Source organism: Heptranchias perlo, chromosome 15 (genome assembly GCF_035084215.1).
Source record: "Heptranchias perlo isolate sHepPer1 chromosome 15, sHepPer1.hap1, whole genome shotgun sequence".
Classification (NCBI taxonomy): domain Eukaryota; kingdom Metazoa; phylum Chordata; class Chondrichthyes; order Hexanchiformes; family Hexanchidae; genus Heptranchias; species Heptranchias perlo.
In genome coordinates, this window is record NC_090339.1 from 58,160,383 (window position 1) to 58,169,711 (window position 9,329).

Sequence of the window (9,329 nt, forward strand, 5' to 3'; positions counted from 1 at the left end):
TCCTTTGCCTAGATTTTCTGATTGGTGTTAAAATAATGCAGATGGGAAAATCTCTGCCATTATCTCAATTATATTTACTTTACAACGAACATTCATTCCCACATTCCATATAAATATCCACAATTGTCCCTGTGTTGGTGTTTATAAATTAATCTAAGAAATTTCTTTGTCATGCAGTGTTAGAATTTAAAGAGGAAGAAAAACTGAAATTACCCATACGCAACAACAACTTGCATTTATATAGCACCTTTAACGTAGTGAAACGTCCCAAGGTGATTCACAGGAGCGTAATCAGAAAAAACTTGACCCCGAGCCAAAGGAGGAGACACTAGGACAGGTGGCCAAAAGCTTGGTCAAAGAGATAGGTTTCAAGGAACGTCTTAAAGGAGGAGAGAGAGGCAGAGTGGTTTAGGGAGGGAATTCCAGAGCTTAGGGCCTTGGCAGCTGAAGGCACGGCCGCCAATGGTGGGGCGAAAGAAGTCGGAGATGCACAAGAGGCCAGAGATGGAGAAACACGGAGTTCTTGGAGGTGGACAGAGTGGAGGAACAGGGAAATTTAGGGATGCAGAAATATAGATCTTTAAAGATGGGCGTGCAGGTAGAAAGACCACACAGCTCACGGGATTCTGGATTTTCCTTACAGTGTACTAAATGATGATGAATTTATACTAGACATTAATTAGCTGAAATATTGCATGCAGTTCAAGGCTTCCCATTACTGGGAGAATATTAGATACATGGGAGGATTACAGACCAGAATGACACCTGGAATGAGAGGCTATAATTATGAAAAGGGTGCAGGAAAATGATGAGTACACTACAGGCATTCTGGAAAAACTGAAAGGATTATGATAGAATCTTACAGGACATAAGGTGGCTGTTCGGCCCATTGTGCCAGTGCCAGCTCTTTGAAAGAGCTATCCAATTAGTCCCACTCCTCTGCTCTTCCCCCAAAGTCCTGCAAACTTCCCTTCACGTACCTTTCTTTACTTTCTGTGAGGATTGAAGGCTAGGAAGAACATTGAACAGCCCCAATATCAAAAATATTGCCTCTCTTGTTACGATTTAAGCACTGGGAAACAAAAGGAAGTTTAACACCAAACTGGAACCCTGCCCTTTGTCAAGCTATTAAATTCTGGCAATTATAATTTTGGTTCAAGTCTGTCCTGTTAAATGACACCTCAGTAAAATGTAAAGAATCTTACAACACCAGGTTATAGTCCAACAGTTTTATTTGAAAATCACAAGCTTTCGGAGATTATCTCCTTCGTCAGGTGACTCACCTGACGAAGGAGATAATCTCCGAAAGCTTGTGATTTTCAAATAAAACTGTTGGACTATAACCTGGTGTTGTAAGATTCTTTACATTTGTCAACCCCAGTCCATCACCGGCATCTCCACATCATGACCTCAGTAAAAGAGGCAGGTAACTGAATTGATTATGCTGGTTGGTCACTAATCATTATGTTCCCTTAAGTGGTATTTCCTTTGTGAAAATCAAGGTAGTTAAAATCACACTATGTCCACCCAAATCCGAAAGAGTAGGAGATTAAAGGAAATTGCAAACCACTTTGGGAGCAGGTCTCTAAAACCAAGAAAGTGTCTCGAGTGAAAGCTGGAAAGTTAAGAAAAATCAAGGGGCCAAATTACCTCGGCCATTCTGGCGGACTTCTGCCGTAATTCTGGTGAGGTCTGGGGAAATGGGTCCGGACCAGTACGCGCTGGGTCCTGACCTAATCTGGGATTCGCCACTCGGCCTTGTAAGAGGTGAGGTTATGACGGGAGTCTGGTGGAAGAGCGGAGGCAACGAGGCCCCATGTCCTTGACGGTGCACACAAGTTTTGCCGAGTGAAGAAGGGCGATGGGAAATGGAAACTCATTGGGACCACTGACCAAGGAAGAAGTCAACAGCCTGGAAACCATCTTTCCCGGTGCTAACAAGCCTCACCTTTGATGAACCTGAACCTCAGGGGGCACAATTCTATTACTAATTCCCAAGAATCCAGAGCTGCACCCTCTGAACAACTGTGGGTAATTCCACATATCATTCTTAGTTTCACTTATAAGGATCAGTAAGTATTGTTGGCAGTGTGATTAATGGAGACATTAACCTGTTGAAAATAAATGGGTTAATGCCTCTGGTAAGCAGTGGAGAGAGGAATCTGTAGGACTGCGTTAAGCATTCATATGATAGCAACGCAGACAATAACTTTTAGCCTAAATCCCTCAGTAGTCAGGAACTAAAGCCTAAATATCTGCAACAGCTACACAGCAAAACAAAAGAAAGAAAGATTTGCATTTATACAGCACCTTTCACGACCTCAGGATGTCCCAAAGTGCTTTACAGCAAATGAAGTACTTTTGAAGTGTAGTCACTGTTGTAATGTAGGAAACACGGCAGCCAATTTGCCCACAGCAAGGTCCCACAAACAGCAATGGCCAGATAATCTGTTTTAGTGAAGTTGGTTGAGGGATAAATGTTGGCCACGACACCGGGGATAACTCTCTTGCTCTTCTTCAAATAGACCCATGGAATCTTTTACGTCCACCCAGAGGGCAGATGGGGCCTCAGTTTAATGTTTCGTCCTACACATCCGACAGTGCAGCAGTCCCTCAGCAAACAACAACAACTTGCATTTATATACAACAACAACTTGCATTTATATACAACAACTCACATTTATGTACAACAACAACAACTTGCATTTATATACAACAACTCACATTTATGTACAACAACAGCTTGCATTTATATACAACAACAACTTGCATTTATATACAACAACTTGCATTTATATACAACAACAATTTGCATTTATATAGCGCCTTTAAGGTAGTAAAACGTCTCAAGGGGTTTCACAGGAGCATAATCGGACAAAATTTGACACCGAGCTACATAAGGAGATATTAGGACAGGTGACCAAAAGCTTGGTTAAAGAGGTGGGTTTTAAGGAGCATCTTAAAGGTGGAGAGAGGTAGAGAGGCGGAGAGGTTTAGGGAGGGATTTCCAGAGCTTAGGGCCCAGGTAACTGAAGGCAACGGTTGCTAATGGTGGGGTGAAGGAAATTGGGAAAGCAAGAGGCCAGAATTGGAGCAGCGCAGAGTTTACGGAGGGTCATAGGGCTGGAGGAGGTTACAGAGATAAGGAGGGGTGAGGTCATGGAGGGATTTGAACAGAAGGATGAAAATGTTAAATTTGAGGTGTTGCTGGACCGGAGACCAATGTAGGTCAGCGAGCACAAGCATCTGATTGGGTCCGTGCCCAGCAAAAGCAGCAACTTCATTTTCAGCCTCAAAACACATCATGAAAATGCAGTGCCTCTGTTCTAATAACTTAGTTTCTGGGTCAATGTTGCGAGTGTTTCCTCTCCAGAACTAATACGAATGGAACGGAGAGGCTCTTGGACTGGTGAATTGATTTAAAATGAATCCAAAGCAAAAATGATTTCGCTTAGAAGCGAAATGCAGAGATGGAATGTTACATCTTCTGAGTACTACACCGTGAAAGAAGAATGAACTCAGCTGCAGTAACCATTTCCATCACAACAGGACCGATGAGCTGGGCTGGACGGAAATAGAAATCTGCTGCTGTTCAATCTCTATCATGAAAGAGATCGCCAGGCAGTGAGGCAATCTGATAAGTATTTCTTCATCTAATTTTCAGAACATAGAGTTCCAATTTTACCTCCTTTTATTATTCGGCAGTTCCTTTCAATAAAAAGGTTTCAACGTTACCATTTTTAAACCATCCTTAAAGGAAAATAACGAAAAAGAGAAGACGTAGAGAAGATAGGCTAGAAACTCGGCCGTGTAGCGCCCGTTTTTCAGGCGCTACGTGGCCACCTGAGGTCCCAAAATGGCATTCGAAACGCGCAAGCATGCTTCTAGCGTGTCGCGTGCCGGACGCCATCTTGGGAAAGGGGTTTCTCGCAAGTGCAGATAACGAACGCTGGCATCATGTAAAGTAAGGAGAATATGCGTTAGATCAGTCAGCAACGCTGATTTAAAGGGATAGATACCATTTTGGCACTCAACGCTCCAGCCAACGCACTGTCTTAACCACAACCAGCTGAACATGACTTAGACGGCCTGGAGGACCCCCGCCCGCGCTATTTAAAGGGACCATGCAGGATTTACAGGTTAGTTGCTGGGTTATTGCTTCTGGCTGCTGATGAATTTGTACCTGTTTTTGGAGGTCTCCTATACTTCAATACTAGGACTAGGGGACATAGCCTCAAATTTAGAACCAGAACTTTCAGGAGTGAAGTTAGGAAACACTTCTACACGGAAGTGGTGGTAGAAGTTTGGAACTCTCTTCCGCAAATGGCAGTTGATGCTAGCTCAATTGTTAATTTTAAATCTGAGATTGATTGATTTCTGTTAACCAGTGGTATTAAGGGATATTGGACTAAGGCGAGTATATGGGGTTAGGCCACAGATCAGCCATGATCTCATTGAATGGCGGAACAGGCTTGAGGGGCTTAATGCCACTGTCACTTGCTGCCTCCTGTTATGCACCACCTTCTCCTGCAAGAAAGCGGGATGTGTGTTGGTGTGTGTCCTACAGGATGTCTGGGTGATGTGCCTGTCATGGTTGAATAGCTGCCAGTGTGTGTGACCTGTGTGTTATGGATGTGCAGCTTGCAACAGTGGTAATGTGTGAGGGTGAGAGGAAGCATCTGATTGGAAGAGTTGAGTACTGATTGAAAGAGTTTGTTGGTATGTGGGTGATGGGGGTGTAGTACGTGGAGCAGTGGATGCGGCTAGTGGTGCAGTTGGTAGGAGACGCCTCTTGATAGTTGACCTCGCTCACCTTGACCACTCATGTCAAAGCATTGAATTTCTTCCTGTACTGCATCCTTGTTCGTGGTGCCATGCACCTGGCATTGACTTCGTCCCCTACTGCCTCCAACTGTCTCGGGAGCATAAGTCTGGAGGGCCTCTTGCCCACCTGCGGATATAGGATGCCCCTCCTTCTGTCCACCTCTAGTATCAAGGACTCTAGTGCATCAGCAGAGAACCTTCGGGCACACACTCTAGCAGGCCTGGTAGAAACTCAGCTCAGCAGATTGGTGAGGTCTGGTGTGCAGATTGGAGGATGTGGGATTTAGTAGTGCGCAACCTTTATTCAATGTTTTAACATAACTCAACAGTTTGTAAACATAGGGACGGGACCTGCATCTGTGTTTTACGTGTCCGACGTCTGATCTCCATTCAGACTCCGTGCGGACCTGAGTCTTATTTTTCGCAAATAAGAGGTGGAGGCTGCCTTTAAGAGGTGCGAGCCACTCACGCAATATCTGGGCCCCCCCTGCTGGTGAGAAGTGTGAAGCTGGTGAGAACATCTCAGACAGGCCTGGCTATTGTGTTACAATCAGGTAAGTGAGGAAGCAGCACAAATCTCACGTGCTGCCTACATCGGAACCACCGGGCGCGAGTTAATCGTGCACAGCAATGCCCGTGCCCAGATTCGGGGGTTAACCAATTTATCCCCCGATGTTTCCACTTGCGGGGGAGACCGTCTGCCCTCTCAGGTGGGCATAAAATTGACCCTTCCGCCAATGGGAACAGTTTCTCTTTATTTACTTTATCTAAACCCTTCGTCATTTTGAACACTTCTATCAAATCTCCTCTCAACCTTCTCGGCTCTAAGGAGAACAACCCCAGCTTCTCCAGTCTATCCACGTAACTGAAGTCCTTCATCCCTGGAATCAGTCTAGTAAATCTCTTCTGCACCCTCTCTAAGGCCTTCACATCTTCCCTAAAATGCGGTGCTCAGAATTGGACACAATACTCCAGTTGTGGCCGAATCAGTGTTTTATAAAGGTTCATCATAACTTCCTTGCTTTTGTACCCTGTGCCTCTATTTATAAAGCCCAGGATCCCATATGTTTTTTTAACCGCTTTCTCAACCTGTCCTGCCACCTTCAATGATTTGTGCACATACACCCCAGATCTCTTTGTTCCTGTACCCCTTTAGAATTCTACCATTTAGTTTATATTACCTCTCCGCATTCTTCCTGCAAAAATGTATCACTTTGCACTTCTCTGTGTTAAATTTCATCTGCCATGTGTCCGCCCATTCCACCAGCCCGTCTATATCCTCTTGATGTCTATCACTATCCACCTCACTGTTCACTACACTTCGAAGTTTTTTATCATCTGCAAATTTTGAAATTGTGCCCTGTACCCCCAAGTCATTAATAGATATCAAAAAAAGGAATGGTCCCAGTACCGACCCCTGGGGAACACCACTGTACACCTCCCTCCAGTCCAAAAAACAACCGTTCTCCACTACTCTCTGTTTCCTGTCACTTAGCCAATTTCGTATCCATGCTGCCACTGCCTCCTTTATTCCATGTGCTTCAATTTTGCTGGCAAGACTATTATGTGGCACTTTATCAAATGCCTTTTGAAAGTCCATATACACAACAGGTTTAATGAACCTGATAGAGTTTTTGATGAGGTAACAGAGAGGGTAGATGAGGGCAATGCAGTTGTGTATGTGGACTTTCAAAAGGCATTTGATAAAGTGCCGCATGGTAGGCTTATCATCAAGATTGCGGCTCATGGAATAAAGGGGGCAGTAGCAACATGGATACAGAATTGGCTAAGTGACAGGAAACAGAGAGTAGGGGTGAACGGTTGTTTTTCGGACTGGTGTTCCTCAGGGGTCGGTGCTGGGACCACTGCTTTTCTTGATATATATTAATGACTTGGACTTGGGTGTACAAGGCACAATTTCAAAATTTGCAGATGACACAAAATCTGGAAGGGTAGTAAACAGTGAGGAGGATAGTGATAGACTTCAAGAGGATATAGACAGGCTGGTGGCATGGGCGGACATGTGGCAGATGAAATTTAACGCAGAAAAATGCAAAGTGATACATTTCGGTAGGAAGAACAAGGAAAGGTAATATAAACTAGAGGGTGCAACTCTAAAAGGGGTACAGGAACAGAGAGATCTGGGGGTATATGTACACAAATCATTGAAGGTGGCAGGGCAGGTTGAGAAAGCGGTTAAAAAAGCATACGGGATCCTGGGCTTTATAAATACCGGCATAGAGTACAAAAATATGGAAGTCACGGTGAACCTTTATGAAACACTGGTTCGGCCACATCTGGAGTATTGTGTCCAGTTCTGGGCACCGCACTTTAGGGAAGATGTGAAGGCCTTAGAGAGAGTGCAAAAGAGATTTACTAGAATGATTCCAAGGATGAGGGACTTCAGTTACGTGGATAGACTGGTGAAGCTGGGATTGTTATCCTTGAAACAGAGAAGGTTGTGAGGATATTTGATAGAGGTATTCAAAATCGTGAAGGGTCTAGACAGAGTAGATAGAGAGAAACTGTTCCCATTGGCGGAAGGGTCAAGGACCAGAGGACATAGATTTAAGGTGATTGGCAAAAGAACCAAAGGTGACATGAGGAAAAACTTTTTTACACAGCGAGTGGTTAGGATCTGGAATGCACTGCCCGAGGGGGTGGTGGAGGCAGATTCAATCATGGCCTTCAAAAGGGAACTGGATAAGTACTTGAAAAGAAAAAAATTGCAGGGCTACGGGGAAAGGGCAGGGGAGTGGGATTAGCCGGATTGCTCTTGCATAGAGCTGGCGCGGACTCGATGGGTCGAATAGCCTCCTTCCGATTCTATGATTCTACTTCAACCGCATTGCCCTCATCAATCCTCTCAGTTATCTCATCAAAAAAAATCAATCAATTTAGTTAAACACGATTTGCCTTTAACAAATCCGTGCTGGCTTTCTTTTATTAATCCACACTTGTCCAAGTGACTATTAATTTTGTCCCGGATTATCATTACTAAAAGCTTCCCCATCACTGAGTTTAAACTGACTCGCCTATAGTTGCTGGGTTTATCCTTACACCCTTTTTTGAACAAGGGTGTAACATTTGCACTTCTCCAGTCCTTTGGCACCCCCATATCTAAGGAGGATTGGAAGATTATGGCCTGGTGATTTATTTACTTTAAGTACAGCCAACTTTTCTAGTACCTCTTCTTTATCAATTTTTAGCCCATCCAGCGTCTCAACTACCTCCTCTTTTACTGTGACTTTGACAGCATCTTCTTCCTCGATAAAGACAGATGCAAAGTACTCATTTAGTACCTCAGCCATGCCCTCTGCCTCAATGCGTAGATCTCCTTTTTGGTCCCTAATTGGCCCACCTCTCCTCTTACTACTTGTTTACTATTTATATGCCTATAGCAGACTTTTGGATTCCCTTTTATGTTAGCTGCCAGTCTAGTCTCATACTCTCTCTTTGCCCCTCTTATTTCCTTTTTCACTTCTCCTCTGTCATACACCCCCTTTTTCTGCATCATCTTACTTTCTATCTCTTTCATCATCCAGGGAGCTCTGGCATTGGTTGTCCTACCTTTCTCCCTCGTGGGAATGTACCTGGACTGTGCCCGAACCATCTCCTCTTTGAAGGCCGTCCATTGTTCAATTACAGTTTTGCCTGACAATCTTTGATTCTAATTTACCTGGGCCAGATCCGTTCTCAATCCACTGAAATTGGCCCTCCTTCAATTAAGTATTTTTACTCTAGATTTCTCCCTTTTCCATAACTAGTCTAAACCTTATGATACTATGATCACTGTTCCCTAAATGCTCCTCCACAGACACTTGCTCCACTTGACTCATTTCATTCCCCAGAACCAAATCCAGCAATGCCTCCTTCCTCGTTGGGCCAGAAACATACTGATCAAGAAAGTTCTCCTGAACACACTTCAGAAATTCCTCCCCCTCTTTGCCCATTAAACTATTAATATCCCAGTCCATATTAGGATAGTTGAAGTCTACCATTATCACTACTCCATAGTTTTTTCACCTCTGTAATTTCCCTGCAAATTTGCTTCTCTATATCCTTCCCCCAAATTGGCCGCCTATGGAATACCCCCAGTAGTGTAATGGCACCTCTATTGTTTCTTAACTCAAACCAAATAGATTCTGACTTTGACCCCTCAATGACATCCTTTCTCTCCAACACTACAATATTCTCCTTAATCAATACTGCCACCACCTCCCCCCTCCTTCTTTTTCCTTCCCTATCTTCCCTGAACACCTTGTATCCAGGAAAATTCAATACCCAATCCTGCCCTTTTTTGAGCCAGGTCTCCGTTATCACCAATAAATGCCGGCCTCGCCAGCGACGCCCACATCCCATGAACGAATAAAAAAAAACGACATCATATTCCCTTGCGGCTATTTGCATCTGCAGCTCACCAACCTTATTGTTGACTAATCATAGCAATCAATCTCTATCAATATAGTCTACAACAGACCCAGACATGATGCAAAGAAAACCCA